This window comes from Adiantum capillus-veneris, chromosome 6, assembly GCF_014529385.1.
Source record: "Adiantum capillus-veneris isolate H3 chromosome 6, ASM1452938v2, whole genome shotgun sequence".
NCBI lineage: Eukaryota > Viridiplantae > Streptophyta > Polypodiopsida > Polypodiales > Pteridaceae > Adiantum > Adiantum capillus-veneris.
The window spans coordinates 6,845,194-6,862,678 of NC_140936.1; the positions used below are offsets into that span (position 1 = coordinate 6,845,194).

The 17,485-nt window shown below is 38.8% G+C and overlaps 1 pseudogene; it reads right to left on the reverse strand.

Annotated features, from left to right (window-relative positions):
• Positions 1-3,891: 3,891 nt before the first annotated feature.
• On the reverse strand, positions 3,892-9,005 carry LOC147455097 (uncharacterized; annotated as a pseudogene).
• Positions 9,006-17,485: the final 8,480 nt, after the last annotated feature.

Sequence of the window (17,485 nt, forward strand, 5' to 3'; positions counted from 1 at the left end):
ACACACACACACACACACACACACACACACACACACATGTGTGTGCTCCTACGAACAGATTCCAAGAAGATTCTTTCTCCGTTCTCAACTTTGTTGTCTCTCTCTCTCTCTCTCAATCCCGAAAGTTGACAATAAGAACAACAACAATTTTTCCCCGGATGTTGCAACCCTTGTTGAGCAAGGATGCCCAAAAATCCACAAGTATTTGTAGATTAATTAAACAAGTATATCGGTCTATATCTTCTTCTCCCTCTCGCTCTCTCTCTCTCTCTCTCTCTCTCTATCTATCTGAACCTTGGAAGATAGCTTTGAGAACAGTACCATCTTGTTTGAAACCACTTATTTTTCTATAGCCCAAGCTCTATCTTTGTACACTACACTGGGTCTAAAAACGTGGTTTCAAATTACTCTCGCTCTCGGTTTTGCCCCAAAAAAATTGTCTCTCTATCGAGGAAGTCCTTCTCAAACAATTGGTAAAACAAGTCTAGATCCTATATGATAAGATTGCCACCCTTTGGAAATTTGGTCTATCTTTCTATCTCACTCTCTCAATATCTCTTGCATGTAATTAAACCTAACACTTTGACAATTAGTAACTGCACCGATTGGAGCAAAGCCTAAAATTGAGCATACAGCTGGCTTATACACATGGGCATCATAAAGAAGCCACGATGGGCTGCATGTATAAAAAAACACCAAGAGCCTGCAAGAGAGTACCCTACTGTACACCAACACACAAACCCGATTATTCTTATACACACACACACATCGGAGGGAAGTGCTACTCGTTTTGCTCCCTGCTTGACAAAACTGCGCATGCACACTTGAGGAGGTGCTTCCCTGGTCCTTTGTACACAAGCTACCCTCACACACTCGGTCATACAGTCTTTTCAACAGGCTACCCCAACACACAAACAATCATTGATCATTCGGGTGCACAAGCGAAAGACTCAATCATTTACGGCATTGGGAATACTGCACAACTTACATCGAAAATCATTCGAAACGGTCTCAACACGAAGCGTACAGATGATGACCCCGAGCTTTCATGTAGACTTTTGGTCTACTGAGAGGATGTTCAACCATAATTTGGCATAAGTTCTTTCTAAGTTTTTATAGACATTAAGAGTTTGTAACAAAAGTTACTTTTAAGTATTGGTCTTAAACCATTTAGGAAAAGTCTACTGTACTTTTTTTTGAACTATGAACTTGTAAAGTAAGTTATTTTGGAAATGGTATGCTAACTAGTATGGGCATGGTAGAAAATCCTCATGTGAGGCTCCTCAAAGAGGAGGGAAGGTTTAATTTGAAAAACATGTCTAATTACAAACAAAACTCTAGAAAATTATGCCAAAAGGAAAAGACTTTGTAAATTTTTAAAGATCTGACATAACCGTGTCTTGAAAATTACGTATATACTTGGTTGGGTGGGTCTAGGTTTATCATTTAAAACAAAATCCTCATATGAGGCTCCTACAAAAGGAGGACTGGTCTACTTTTTGAAAAATGGGTCTACTTACAAACGAAACTCTGTCAAAATTTGGGCAAAATACAAGTAATATATATCTTATCCTTTGTATAACCCCAAAATGTAGCTCTGCTTCTAACGTTTTTCTCTATATCCTCTTTTTTTAATCTATCTCTCTCTCTCTCTCTCTATCCTCTCAGGCTCTCATTCTATCCACTTAGAAGGTAGGGTGTCCAATTTCACAAGTAGTTACTATGAAAATGTTGTTTTCCGCCTGAGGTTTCTCTGGTTACTCTTAGAAGGTAGCATCTAGCATAGACCACTAATAGACAAGATCTGGTTTATGAAATTTTACTACAGGATATGATGCTTTCTATCAGAAGCCAAACTATGGGGGATATACTATCCTTTGAGAATGCGAGCCCAAAAACTCGCAAGAGATGCTACTTATCCAATGGAAAGCCACGTCCCTCCGCCATACATGATTTTTTGGAAGGATGCAAATCAGTCTTCATCATCAAATCAGAAACAACCAATGTACCAGTTGAAATTATAGTAGAGGAAAGTCTGCCAAACAAAAATACAATTAAAACATGGATCATGCCTGATAGAGAAGCAAAGAAAAAACTCCCTCGAAATGCATATAAGGAGAGTGAAGGGGTTTAAGGCTATGTGACAGCAATAACAAGCAAAATAGACTGTTTGGATACCTGTCTTCCCATCAAGGTTACCCATGTTCTAACTGGCTGCTTGTGTTGGATGGTGGCAGGTATAGGTCTTTTCTTTCATGGATTCTGAGACTCAATTAGTCTCCTACTAAAATTGGATGTACCAGCTTAAATTATAAAAATTTTATGGAGCCGAGCACCGAGAATAGTCCAAGGGATCTATCCAAAAAACCCACCAGGCAACAACCACCATTGTAATCACAAACATCACCTAAGTAAGTCTCGGTTGAGAAGGCCGAGATTGCACAATTTATGCAAACCTAGCTTACAACTACCTCAATAAAGACAAATGGTAAACCGTGGTGGAAACCAACCGAATGGTACAACAAGGGTACCGAAGCAATTGATTGCTGCATAAGGTAATCAAGTGCAAATCTGGATTCCAAAGCGACACAACAAGAAACTCCCATTGGAACAAACCTCTTAGATCCAACCAAAACCAAAGCCATTTTCCCAAAAACAAAATGTGAAGCAAAATTGTGTACCCAAGAAATCAGAGACAACTTCAAAGATACCAACTCAAATTTGGGTACGTAAACAAAGTCTAACACAAACTCCATATGTTGATATTGGATTCAAATGAGCATGCCACCACAAGTGGCATCACGGACCAGGAGTACAAAAGCACCCATTGTCAATCAAACAACAAGTGGCACAATTAGAACGATTATTATTTCACTGCTCTACTAAGAGTCTTACCATACCCCGAGCGACATTTTCCGAGCGAACACAGATCCGAGCAAACAAATTAAGGAAGTGAATCATAATACATGAAAATGAACTCAACAAGTTATAGTATTACAAACACTATCCCATTTGTTAATAACTAAACCCTACATCACAATTACTTTCCAATAATTCTCTAAATTCTTTAAGGAGTTGCTTTCGTCTCATCAATGACTTAATGTTTATCCATAACACAAATTACGTTGTCAAATCATTAATACAAGAGAATTCCATAAAAAATGGACAAAGTTTTCTTTGTAAAATGAAAAAAATTTCAAACTAACCATGGTCCATTGGATACCTCACATAAGGATTTGAAAATATTCACTTTCAAAATCATACAAGGAATGACATGTCCATTTGTCAATACTTAAACTCTAGATCATAAGCACTCGATAATAATTCTAGACTCTATGAAGAGTCGCATCCGTCATTAATGAAAACATTGCGTTTATGACGCGTTTCACAGATATGAAAGTCGTATCGCAATTGCTTCGCCATCCTTTGAGCCGCTGCCTATACATAGATCGGCAATGCACTTCCACAAACAAGCAAAAGTGAATGTAGTCAATATGCATGGACTCAAAATTCAATCTATGGATCTCATTAATAACATTAAACGTAATTCTTTCGCAAGATACATAAATGCCAAAAAGTGAAACATAACATAAAGACCCAAAACACAGAGCAAACAAAATAGGGAAGTGAATCATAATACAAGAAAATGAACTCAATAAGCTACATTTTCACAAACAGTATCTTATTTGTTAATAACTAAACCCTACATCACAAACACTTGCCAATGATTCTCTAGATTCTTGAAGGAGTTGCATTCGTCTCATCAATTCACAATGTTATGTATTATCCATAATACAAATTATGTTGTCAAATCATTAATACAAGAGCCTTTCATAAAAAAAATTGGACAAAGCTTCCTTTGTAAAATGAAGAAAATTTCAAACTAACCATGGTCCAATGGACACCTCACATGAGGATTTCAAAATATTCACTTTCAAAATCATAGAAGGAATGATATGTCCATTTGTCAATACTTAAACTCTACATCATAAGCACTCGCTAATAATTCTTAGACTCTATGAAGAGTCGCATTCGTCATCAATGAAAACATTGCGTTTATGACGCATTTCACAGATACGAAAGTTGTATCTCAATTCCTTCACCATTCTTTGAGCCGCTGCCTCTGCATAAATTGGCAATGCACTTCCACAAACAAACAAAAGTATATGTAGTTATTATGCATGTAATCAAAATTTAATCTATAGATCTAATAACATTAGACGTAATTCTTACGCAAGATACATAAATGCCAAAAAGTGAAACACAACATAAAGATAAAAAACACAAAAGTAATGTCAATGTCATAGTAGGAGCGAAGTCTCACTAGTCATCATAAGGGTCGATACGTGATGGCATGTCACCCTCATCCTCAACATCTAGAGAGGTAGAAGATGCCTCCTCTCGACTTCGCTTTTTAGGGCAAAGCAAGGGAACCACATAGTCTCTAATAAGAGACTCATCGGGGTCAAGCACAGCACATGCTCGTTCAGATGATAAGCATGCAGCCAAAATGGGAGCTGTACCACACCCAAGCTCCAAACAAATACCTCCACGTCAACAAAGCAGCTCAACAAAAGCCTGGATCCGTTGCATCTCACCTTGCCAAGGCATCCGTGATCCTGATCTAGCTAAGGAAGGCTCCGGAAAATGGTGTGTCATGAACGAATCTGAAGGCTGGAGACCCAAGCGAGAGAACATAGTGGTGCTCTCAGCCACAAAGCATGCTGGCTGCATCCCAATCCTGTGTACCATAAGTAGCATAGAGCACTGGCACTGCAAATCAAATTACAAAACCACAACATTGAAGAAAGAGCCTCAACAAAACTATACAATACTGAAGTGAAAACAATACCTGAATTCTACCAGATAAACTCTCAACATATCCATATGAACTATGATGGAGCACTATAATGCGACGATGTACCACCATCTCTGAAGCACGACAGAACCTCTCCACCCATCCAATAACCTCTCCTATTCATAGGTTCTTGTAAGAAAAAACTACCGATATTATGAGATAATATTAATGCAAGTAATCAAACACAACACAAATACCTGCAGTAGAAGCCATAATGAGCAGCCATCCAGAATCTGCAAGTGTAGAAAAAGTCAAATGGATAGCAGATCGTACATGCTCCTCAGTGCAAATATCCCAACAAGATGGAGAAGAAGAACCAATATGCAATCCACCAAAAGGAAGATCCAAGAAGACAAATCTGCGGCCCACAAAACATACTTTCCCCCACGAGTGTATGGCACACCGCTTGAGCGAACTCGAGACATATGTTGATGCACAAGATTCCACGATGCATTGCGAGTACCCTCTCTATAGTTTGCAGCGATAGAAATGTAATCGCCAACAATAGCAATACATCATGTATCAACAGGAAGCCTTGGGTAACGCAAAGGAGACTCCTAAACATAGACAAATTGTATGCTCCTCCTAAGAACAATCAAGCTCGAGGAGTCTGCGACAACATATTTATGATATGTGAACTTTTTCACAAAGTATTAATAAAATTCGACAATAAAAATTCTGACACTTACCATGCTCTAGAACATCCTTCACAATAGTGGTATCAACCACAGTCTCCATCCTCTCACTAGACAAGTGGACACCTTAAAAGACATATACAACAGTTTTTGAACCTACAAGAATCAACAGCATGAAAACATAAAAGTTAAAGAATGACATAAGCATACTTGGTTGTCTCGCCTCTGAAGTAGGAGGTGGTGGTTATCTCGCCTCTGCTGCTGTATCCCTAAGCATGGTTTCTCAAAGCTCTTTCTCTCTCTCAAGTATGTGACCTTGCACCATATCTAACCACCATGGACATGTATCTCTCTCCCATGTTGTCAAAGTGGGCATGCTAGGGAGGTACATATATATGTCCTTTGACGCAGTCTGTGCCCACTGTCTCACCACAAATGGGAGAGTTGGCAAGATCCCCTTTGAAACCAAAAGTGACAAAAACCTAACAAGAAACAAAAACATTGAACACATGACTCGATAGTGACATACAAAGCAAGATCAAAATTGTTACAAACCTGTAAGCCAATCGTTGAGCTACCATTCGAAAAGTATAAACTTTCTTGAGTGCTTGTTTCTCTACATCTTTGCTTTTGGCCTCCAAAGAAACCTCCAAAGGATAGAGAAAAGGCCTAGCTTCAAACTTAATTTCATCAAAGTAGAACCCCAATGTGCATTCATGTGGCAATGGTGCCCCTCTTGGCACATTTGAATTGTCCAAAACAAGTTGTGTTGCTCTCTCATAGACACGAGCAAGGTAGCCCTCTCTACGCAGCCAACTACAAATTTAAAAAAATCAAAACACCACAAAAAATATTATTTCTTAGACAAAGCAAGCCAAACATTAAATAACTAGTAAATCATACTCACTGTCGAAACAAATTATCTCCCTTCTTCAAACCAAAAGCAGTCCTTGTGATCCTATCAGACTCGAGTAATGAAACCCATTGGATTCTATTCTACATAGGGGCATCATGGAGTGCAATCAAGTTTAGCTTCTCTAAAGTTGCCCAGCTATCATGTCCCCATTTGAGTGACATAATCTTTGCCAACCAGTCTGTCCCAAGATTGGGATCCAAAATATTCAAGAGCTACAACACAATACAAAGAGCATGAAGTTTTACTTCACATCCATAACAACAATCAACACAATGACTATTGCTTGATTATTTGGGGAAGTGTACCTTTCCAATGTGTTCTTGATATTTATGTATTATCTCACGATGAATGCTCTTCTCCTCCTTCTTCACATCCTCTACAGGCATTCCTTGCTTGAGTTGAGTCAATCTAGACTCTTCTCTTTAGTTATTTGAATTTAAAAAAGAAATCAATTTGTCTAAGAGTTATTCAAATGACTTAAAAATAATTTGCAAGCAAAAAAAAAACAAAACTCACATCATAAACTAGCATGCCAAGGTAGCGTCGTGTGAGTGGATACCAAGGTTCTGCACCTTTAGCATACTTTCTTCGCACAGATGCAATTAGTTTCTGGTCTTTGTCGGGGAGAGTTTTTAGGTAGCTTTCATGTTCAGCTACACATATGTGATTGGTGTTCACAATCTCATCCCGTATGTGAGTGGCCACCAAAGCATGCATGTTCATACTGCAAAAACCCATATTGATTTGTTTCCATAATAAAGTATTCAACAACAAGATATATGCTTTAGTAGATACTCACACATTCATTCGTTGCAAGCTACTTAGCAATGCAATCTCAGGAACCTTGGTGGGATCTATGATAGTACAAAGGACCCTACAATGTCTCTCCTTTGAGGTGGAAAACTTCTCTTTGATAGCTTCAGTCCATGCAAGCGTGCGATGGTTGCCCTCCCAAACATAAAACATGCGGTCTGACAGATCTGCAAACCTTGGTTGGCTTTTGAGCTCCAACTCATACTCCTCATTGATTTCTATCCAAAGAGGATCCCACTTTTCTTTGATGTTATCTTGAAAACAAGAAACCAAAATTAGTGAATTCAAAAAGAATTTTTAAAATACAAATTCACTTAAAAAATTTAAGAAGCTTCAACTTACCTGTAGCAATGGTTTGCTCTCTCTTAAATGTCCAAAGTGAAACAATGAAAGCTCCCTTTTCTTGCATATATCGTTCCCTTGCAAAAGCCGTTTTTAATCCACCTAAATCATCTCTTAAACCTATGACTCTAGCATATGGAATCAACCTACACAATGGTATAGGAGGACAATCAAAGCAACTGAACATATGTGTGGTCTGAAGTACATCGGCATCTCTATGCATAAAAATATGTTGCTCCTCGTCAATCTCTGCAGTTGCAGTTACCTCATCTCGTATTTCCCAAGGGATAATTTGAAGTTCGTTTTCTTCAGGAGCCAATGTGTCATCAATTTCGTGCATAGACCCTTGGTCAACATCCACAGAGTGAATCTCTTCCTCTTCAATGCCATGACACTCTGACATTTTTGTTACTGACACTGATGACAGCTGTTCACTACTTTCAAGTGGTTGTGTAGACTTTTCATTACGTAGACTTTTCTTTAATCTTCCACGAGATGGACTACAAATAAAATACACAATCAACATCTGAAAAAATTTGTACATTGCTTCTAAACATGAACTTTAACATGCATGTCTATAAGCAATGAAAACTTGCCTCTAAACATGAACGTTAACAATGAAAACATTGCCTTTAAACATGAATGTTAACATGCATGTCTATAAGCAATGTTTCAAACAGAATTTAATCTTTACATAGTCCATTGGAGGAGACAAAAAATAAAGATTGAAGACAAAAAATAAATACTATCTCCAACAAAACATTGCTTGTAAAGATGCACGCTAACATGTAACATGTATGACTAGAACCTTTTTTGTGCATAAAAACAAATTTTAGAAATACAACAATATATTCTACTACTCTAATGAAACATTGGTTTTAAACATGCATGTTGCCATGCAGGTCTTTAAGTTGCCCTTCAATACAATACACAATCAATCTTTGAAAATATTTGGACAGCACCACCTTTGAATGTGGAACAAAATTTCAAAAAATATAATAATCCAATGGACACCTCACATGAGGGTTTCTTAATATTGAATATAAAGAACAAAAATAATCTCTTTTGAAACATTAATCACTTTTCTCTAAACATGCATGTTAACATGCAGGTTTTTAGACAGTAATTGACATTTTAATTAATCTGAAATTTAGCAAGCTTGAATGATTTGAAAGCTTTTTTTCATATGTAAACATCGTCTCCAGGCATTCACGTTAACATGCAGGTCTTTAGACACTAATAAAATTTAGCAAGCTACAAACATTCTCGTCACCGGGTAGTGCTAGAAGCAATTTGCTTTTGTAAAAATATATACATTATTTTTGATACAATTTGCTCTTAGGCATGCACATCGATGGGCACCTCTACATGTCTAATAATGACATAAAAAAAATGGTGAGAAAATGTACCTAACAGGAGGGCGTCCTTTACGTCCCGCCATTGCTCCTCTCTGATTTTTTGGTGATGTTGGCATGGAGATGCAAGCTTTGCGTCGATACTCGGATGACAGATGCTCTAACGCTCCGACTTCACAGGTGCTTTCTCACCTGCATGTGCAACTCAGACTCATAACCATATTTTGAAAGCCTCAAGAGACTGCACGCTCACGGTGAGGATGTCTCAGTAATGTCTCGCTTATTTGAGAGAGAGAGAGAGAGAGAGAGAGAGAGAGAGAGAGAGAGAGAGAGAGAGAGAGAGAGAGAGAGAGAGAGAGAGAGAGAGAGAGAGAGAGAGAGAGAGAGAGAGATGGATGTGCGTTTGTTCAATAACTCTGAATACGTGCTTTTGTAGAGACCAACACCACGGAGGAGTAAACAGCTATAAGCTATAAGCCGAGTGCATTCAGTCATCATGGGTGCGTGCATTCTATACTCTGCACATTCTATACTCTGACGAATTGAACTCGTCACATTCTATACTCTGCACATGTGCACCAATGCTCGAAATAAACCGTTTTCCAAAACCTTGAAACCATGACAGAGAAATCTTCACACATTATGGTGCTCATGGTGCTCATGTGATAGAGGAACGACCTGCAACCCTTGCAAAAACTAGACTCCAGAGCTTGTGCATGAAAACTCAACTTGTTTAACCATGCAAAGCCCTTTACACGTGGAGGAGAAATGCCATTGGCGTAGCGTGTGCTATTGTGGTATGGGCATCATAATAGTATGATATGGTAATAGAGTCAATTATATATATACATATACATCCATATGTATATACATATACGTGTGTGTGTGTGTATAAAATTGACCCCAGCACTCTTACCATACCATACTGTCAATCTTCTTCAGTTTTTCCTGTTCAGTGCATTTTCTATTTACTATTGAATCTAATTTGCAATACACATTATACAAAACTGTACTTACTCATAAATACGAACTCACAATGACAAATTTGAAACTCTAGCTCATGTTGGGACTGCACGCCTACTCAGCTTGCACGTCCTCACTCAGCTTGCATTTTGACGAATCTTGGTATCTGTCATAACTGCTCGAATCTTGCTCTCCACTATAGAGTGAGTGAGCAACTCCTCTCCATGCTTCCGATTTGAGAACTGCCGCTTTGAGAACTGCCAAGAACTGCCACTGCCGAGAAGCGATTTGCGAACTACCGAGACCTGCCCTGATTTGAGAACTGTCGAGACCTGCCTTGATTTGTCGAGATGTGCCGCGAATCGCGCCGATTTGAGCCTGCTGATGGACACCTGAGTACTCTGCTCCCAAAGATTGCACGTTAACGTGCGCTCACTGCTCAGTTAAGCTTTGGTTTTTTGAGCCCAAAGACCTGCTCCCAAAGACCCCACGTTAACGTGCGCTCACTGCTTAGCTAAGCTTTGGTTTTTTGAGCCCAAAGACCTGCTCCCAAAGACCCCACGTTAACGTGCACACAACTTAGCTTTTGTTTTTTGAGAACTGCTCCGATCGAGACCTGCACCACTTTGCGCCCAAAGACCTGCTCCCAAAGACTGCACGTTAACATGCATGTTTAGAGTTTCTTTGAGAGTTGCTGTGACACCTGCTCCCAAAGTGCGTGCGCTCTGTTGCAGATTTGAGAGCTGCTTCCAGAACTGCATGTTAATGTGCGCTCACATCAAGCTCTCCCAAGAAAGCCAGAGATCTTGTTAGAATAAACCAGAAGAGTGGAGTAGTGATTTTAAGTTGGTGGAATAGTTATTTGTCTTGAACGACGTTTGTTGGTGCATTCATGATTTTAATTTTTAATAATTTTCAATCATTAAATGTTCACGCTACTGATTTTTAAAAGTTTATATTAAATCTAATTGTATATATTTTTTTGAAAATATGTTGAAAAGAAAATCGTCACTAATGTGTCTTGAATTGCGGGCAGGATATGGAATAATCATTTGCAACGTGCGATTCTGCATTTATGGCAGCAGGATATGGAATAATCATTTGCACGAGAATAATGAAACCAGAATCATGAAACGTTTTTGTTGCAAAAAAATTTAAAGTTTATATTAAATCATTTTTATTTATTTTTGTAAACATTAAAAACCATATTTAGATTTGTTAAAAAGGGAATCGTCATATTTGAAAGCTGTTGTGTCATTCTAGTGGATTGCAGCTACAATGGGTCGTCAGATTACTATCTATGGTCCAGTTTGTGGTCAGAAACTTTTGTTACTTCTTGAAAACAGATTCCATGAATTACCTTTGCAGTCAGTGAGAGAAAGTTTTGGCTTGTTTACCAGTTCGTTTACTCTGCACCCATTAACATTGAATGGTGAACATGTAAAAATGGAATCCTCAAGGTCAGGCTCTGGTGAAGAGGTCTTTTTACTGGATCATGAAGTGTGCCAGTTTTTTTAAGTTCGAATAACAAACACTCATGAACATCAAGGCTCCCCAAGAAGTGGAGCTTCTCCAATAGTTCTGGATATTGGTTCAAGTGATGTCACAAAGAATCAGACCAGTGTCATGGATATAATTCGATCAATGCCCAATCAAAACAATCTTCATTCTGCTTTGAAGAAGACTAATGAAATTGTTCAATGTAAGGAGATTCCTCCTCAATACGATGGATATGTTGCATTTGAATTGCCACCAACAAGCAACGTATGACAATACAATGGTTGGCATGGAGCAGCGTCATGATTGTCATTTGTGGACAGAATATGTCACTTGTAGTAGTGATTGCTTTCCTGGTGCCATTCGCTTCAGTAGGTGTTCAGGTCATCTCCGTTGTGTCAATGATGCATGTCCTTTCTATTTGCGAGAAAGAGTTCATAATGAATCACAATGGCGTGGTCGTCTCTCTAAAGTTATTTCCATTGGAATATTGACACCTGAGCTGGGAACAGTGGTTTGTGTCCATTGCAATCAAATGCCTTTTTGTGTTGCAACATGTCTTGCTGTTATTTATTACTATTTGCCAAAAGATAAGCAAAGAGTTACTCGATGTGCTATTCATATGGGAGAGCATAAGCACCCTTGTGTTTAGGGAAAGAATAGGTCTGCTGAGCAAATGATAGATTCGCTTCTGCAAACTAAAGCAAACCAAGATCCTTTCACAACTGCCAAGCAATTAGAACGTGTTTCTACCCAAGACGTGATAATAGATAAGCTAGTGATGGAAACTGCTGGCAAAAATGACACTATTGAAGATGGAGAGTTTTCAGAATTTCTTGATACCATTACTTCTCTATCTAACAAGCGAAGAATAGAGAGGAGCTTAGAGATTGCCAAGAGGTCAAAGCATTTCAGTGCAAAAGGTTTGGAAGCTGTCCTAGACCTCAAGAGCAGGTGTAGGTATCATTTCATTCATACTGTACTTTTTCCTAGACAGCTTGGAGGTTCAGAGCACTCACATGTGTTCAAAATGTCGATCATAGGTCCAGGGAGTGGAGTTGACTTGGTGAATAAGATGCGTCCAGGAGGAACTTCAAAGAAAATGTGGGTTCACTTTGATCATGTGCACCGTGTTCAAGGGTGGCCAACAATGTCTGTGCTCATGTCTACGACCCTTTTTTGCGTGAATTAATGACAATTGCCACCTGTGAATTCAGTGTTGAAAATAAATTTTCTCAAATAGAGTTTTGGAAAATGTTAAATAAAGTGGTGCAAGATCAAGGGTATGAAAAGCCAGAATTCAGAGGGTTTATGGCAGATGAAGCAAATGTAAATTGGGTTGCTATTCGGACTGTTTACTTTTGTGGGGCAAAAACAAAAATACCTTCCAAAGAACGATCATGTGGCTTTCATTGGGAGCAGTCCATGATTCGACATGCAGTGAAATGTATCCGTCCATCTTCACAAGAGGATCACAAAATCTTGTGCCGAAAATGGCGGAGTGCACCATTTGAGAATCAAGCACACATTTATAAAGAAGATCTATGCCAATTTTGGAAGGCAGGGCATGTTGTCGATGGAGAGATGGCTTGTTTAGAGACTTGGATGGCTTGGTGGGATGTAAGAGTACAACATTGGGGAGGGAGATTTGTAACACATGATGAGTCTGGAATTTTTGTGCCCACAACAAACTTGTCTGAGGTTAAGCATGCAAGCATGCATGCATCTATTGGTTACAAAGAGAAAATTAGCTTGTATGAGGCAGTTGGTGCAGACATGGCAATGGCAGTACTACAAAGCATCAAATACAATGCTTATCTAAAAGGTGTTAGGTCTGCTACTGGTCCTGGGATCGATGATCTCGCAAAGCGATTTTTGGGCCGATCATCAACAACGTCAGCTTCCAAATCCCTCATTGACTTGACACACTCTTCAATGTCTGAGATGGGTTTTCAAAGCCCTGAAATGAATAGAGATCCCTTGCGAGAGAAGAGTGTTAAGAAGAAGCAACCAACATTTGTTGATGGAGATGGGCTGCTTGATGAAGACAGTCATAGACCAGAATTTGTGACAGTTACAGAGCCAGTTGTAGGGCTAGATGTGCATCCAAATACTAGCTGTGGAGTTGGCAAATATTGGCATGAGGTTAATGTTCCAAAGACACTTTGGGCTATAAGAAGAACTGAGCCTGGTCAAAAGATGACTTGCTTTGGGATGGTTGATAATCAGAGTGTTAGATGTGCACGATACATCAATGAAGGGAATGACGATGTCACACGTGGAACTTCTGCTCCATGCTTTTGGGAACGCAGAAAGTATCCTGCCTCTGGTTCAAATTCAGGTGGTTTAGTGGAAGGTTTTGTGTGGTTTTGCAACTCCAATAACATGCATACATGGTGGATACATGAAATGATTGTAGGGGCTCCAGGGCCAGCACCAGGTGTTTGGCCTGTAGCACAGGGAACACAATTGTTGCCAGTTGAGGTGGAGCACTTGCAAGCAAATTGATTTGTCCTTCAATCGACAACAAAAGCTACCAATTTAGGTAGTGGTGTGAGATCAAGAAATAGTGTTCCCAGTGCCTTCCGTCCTAGGTATAGGGATGGGAAGATTGTTAAGTGGAGATCAAAGCTGACAAAAGATTTTCATACAAGGATTGATTTGGGGAGCACACTTGAAGCAAAATTGGTGAAAGAAGTGATTATTGTGTGCAATGAAACACATGTTTTCTATGTCAGTACAGAGGGGTCCAAGGCAAAGGGGATAACATACTCAGTGACAATCTCTGATTTTCCACGATAGAATATAAAAAACAGACCTACATGCCATGCAAACACATGTACTATGTATTTCTTCATATTCTTGGGTTAGACTCACATGTCCATGAGTTCATGCACCATGTTGCTTTATCCAAGGTAGAAATTTTTCAGGCTCTAGGGGGCACTAGGGCAGCTGTGCGTCCTTGGGATACTTACACAACATGATGTTCAAATTATATACTGCACACCGCTGCAGTAGTTTTTTGTGGGCATTTACGTTAACTATCAATCACCATCCTAGGAGTTTTTAGGTTGCAATTTTGAAATTTTTGGAAAATGTCAAACGTAAGGCTTCGAACACATAAAATTTCCATGTATTTAATATATTGTTGGCGTTTTTTGTTGGCATTTGGATTTACTACCAGCTTCTATCCTGGGAGTTGATAATTTTTGCATCTTTTGGCTTTGCCTTGTAAGGAATTGCGTGAGTTCAGTTCCTTAGTATGCTCTCGACTATATTTTGTTAAAAATTATAGGTCGTCAATAGCAATGTGTTTAAAATGTCTACACTGTTTTTGCATTCCTTACCAAAAATCGTGGTAAGGGAGTTCATGGTTTTGAATATATTGGCTTTACCTTGTACGACAACACAGTTCTAAATCATATGGGTTTACCTCGTAAGAGGCACGGTAAACTCTTAATTTATTTCCTTGGAAAATATTGGTCATCAACAAATATGTGTCTAAATGTTTTCAATGTCTTTGCTCGATTTAGTGCTCACTCAGATTTGCTCATTGCAGTAGTTTTTTGTGGGCATTTACGTTAACTATCAATCACCATCTTAGGAGTTTTTAGGTTGCAATTTTGAATTTTTGGGATACGTCGAACATATAAGGCTTCGAACACATAAACTTTCCATGTATTTAGTATATTGTGGTCGTTTGTTGTTGGCATTTGGATTTACTATCAGCTTCTATCCTAGGAGTTGACAATTTTTGCATCTTTTGGCTTTACCTTGTAAGGAATTGCGTGAGTTCAGTTACTTAGTATGCTCTCGACTATATTTTCTTAAAAATTATAGGTCATCAATAGCACTGTGTTTGAATGTCTACACTGTCTTTGCATTCACTACCAACAACCATGGTAAGAGAGTGGTAAGAGAGTTCATGGTTTTGAATATATTGGCTTTACCTTATACGACAACATAGTTCTAAATCATATGGGTCCTCGTCAGAGGCATGGTAAACTACCAATTTATTTCCTTGGAAACTATTGGTCATCAACAAATATGTGTCTAAATATTTTCAATGTCTTTGCTCGATTTAGTGCTCACTCGGATTTGCTCGCTATATGAATCCTTTGGGTTTTCTTTGGAAACTATTGGTCATCAACAAATATGTGTCTAAATCTTTTCAATGTCTTTGTATTTGTTTGCTCGGTTTAGTGCTCGCTCGGATTTGCTCGCTCCGAGATTGGGATTCTTCCTCTACTAATGGTCCTGACATAACATGACACCTCAACATCGAATGCCAATAAGAAAATTGCTTATACCCTCCTCTCGCACATCATTAATTTTTCCCATGCATTGATCGATTAAACATATAGGGCCACATCACATGTCATGTATTAGCACAGATTGATACACACATACTCAACACAAACCATAGGGTGATACATCGTCGTTCGGGAGGACTCCAACTGGGGGGGGGGGGGAGGCATTCTCACTAAGAACGTACTAAAAGGGCAGTATTTTCTATATTTTTGGGTTTTGCTGTAGAAATTTTTTTGGTGAACCCAAGTATATATGCCCTTATCTAATGTGATTCTATAGAGATATGATGAAAAACGTAAAAAATGAGCCTCTAGCTGTGTGTATACATGTAAAAATAGTAGTTTTTATGCAAAAAAATGAGAAGAACGGAACAATCCAGACACCAATATCACAAATGATTGTACATAGTGGTTTATTGTGTTTTTTTTAATTTAATGACTTATTGAAAATTTTTGGGTTAATTTAGCTACATTCCTTTTATTTTTGTTAATTATGTGGAGAAAAACAAAGAAAAATAGAAAAATAAAGTGAGATGGAGATGGAATGATAAAAGAAAACTACAGGAGTTCAATAAGCCAAGGGAAACATATGGTGATGTCTGGGTGCAGTTATGAAAAAAGTTGTAGAAAGTCTGATCCGACCAGTTTTTGGACGAAATGGCAAATTTTTTGTAAATGGGACCAGTTTTTGGACGAAATGGAGAAATTTTTGAGCTTAAAGTGCATTTCACGAAGAGATAGGAGCACATGTCAAATTTTGTGGCAAGTGGTCTGGGGACCCCCGATATAAGATATTTTGGGCCCCACTTACTATCTCATTTTCACTATTCACAATTAGAGAGAGCTTGAGACACCTAGAGCGCGTGGATCTTCTACGGTTTTGTACAATGGAGTCTTACCATACCCTGAGCAATCTTTTTCGAGCAAGCCCAAATCCGAGCAAAGTATGTGGGTTTGAGTGTACATGTAATCTATGTCTTAGATAACAAGGAAATCAAAAAATTAGCTTACATAACCAACACATCTAATACATAGTATAATGGAGAAAGCAATTCAGGTTTCCACGTGGTACCACTTTCTTCTTCTTCTATATTTTGTGCTACAAGTGCTACCAGGTCTGCGTGGTGGGCATTGCCAGCGGTGCACACGTTGCCAATTGGTGCCTAAGCTAAAATATGCCGATTATATTTCTTTTAACGTAGACTCAATAGAAGCACTCAATTTTCAAAAAAAAAGAAAAGGGAGAATCTTTGGAGATACCTCTGAAGTCTATAGTTATAAATAAAGTTTTAGTGCACTAATTTTAGAGGCACAACATCAATTTTTTAGTGCACTAATTTTAGAAGCACATCGTCAATTTTTTAGTGCACTAATTTTAGAAGCACGACATCAATTTTTTAGGTATTTTTTTTTTTGGAGAGAGTCTCTTTCGCTCTCTGTCACGAGTGGCCTCATCCTTTTCAATTTAGGTGTCATAGATGGGGGTGGCCATGGTGATGGTCATTGAGACCTTCAAGAGGTGGCATATATTCAAGACGGACGAGGCGACGCGTGGTAGAGAGGGGATGGGAAGGAGAGGAGGGGATGTGTCGGGGAATACTAGTTAAGGAATCTAGCTGATGTTTGAAATTTTTTAGGCTTGTGGGCAAGCCTCTCCCTAAACATAAACATAGCACAAAACACTTCACGCCAGCGTGCAGTGTTTGTGGCAGGAGGCTAATAATTAATTGAGAAGCTAAACACTAAGGTGAGATTGCTGTTTCTATGGACGCGCGCAAGTGTGCATGGATTTTGGA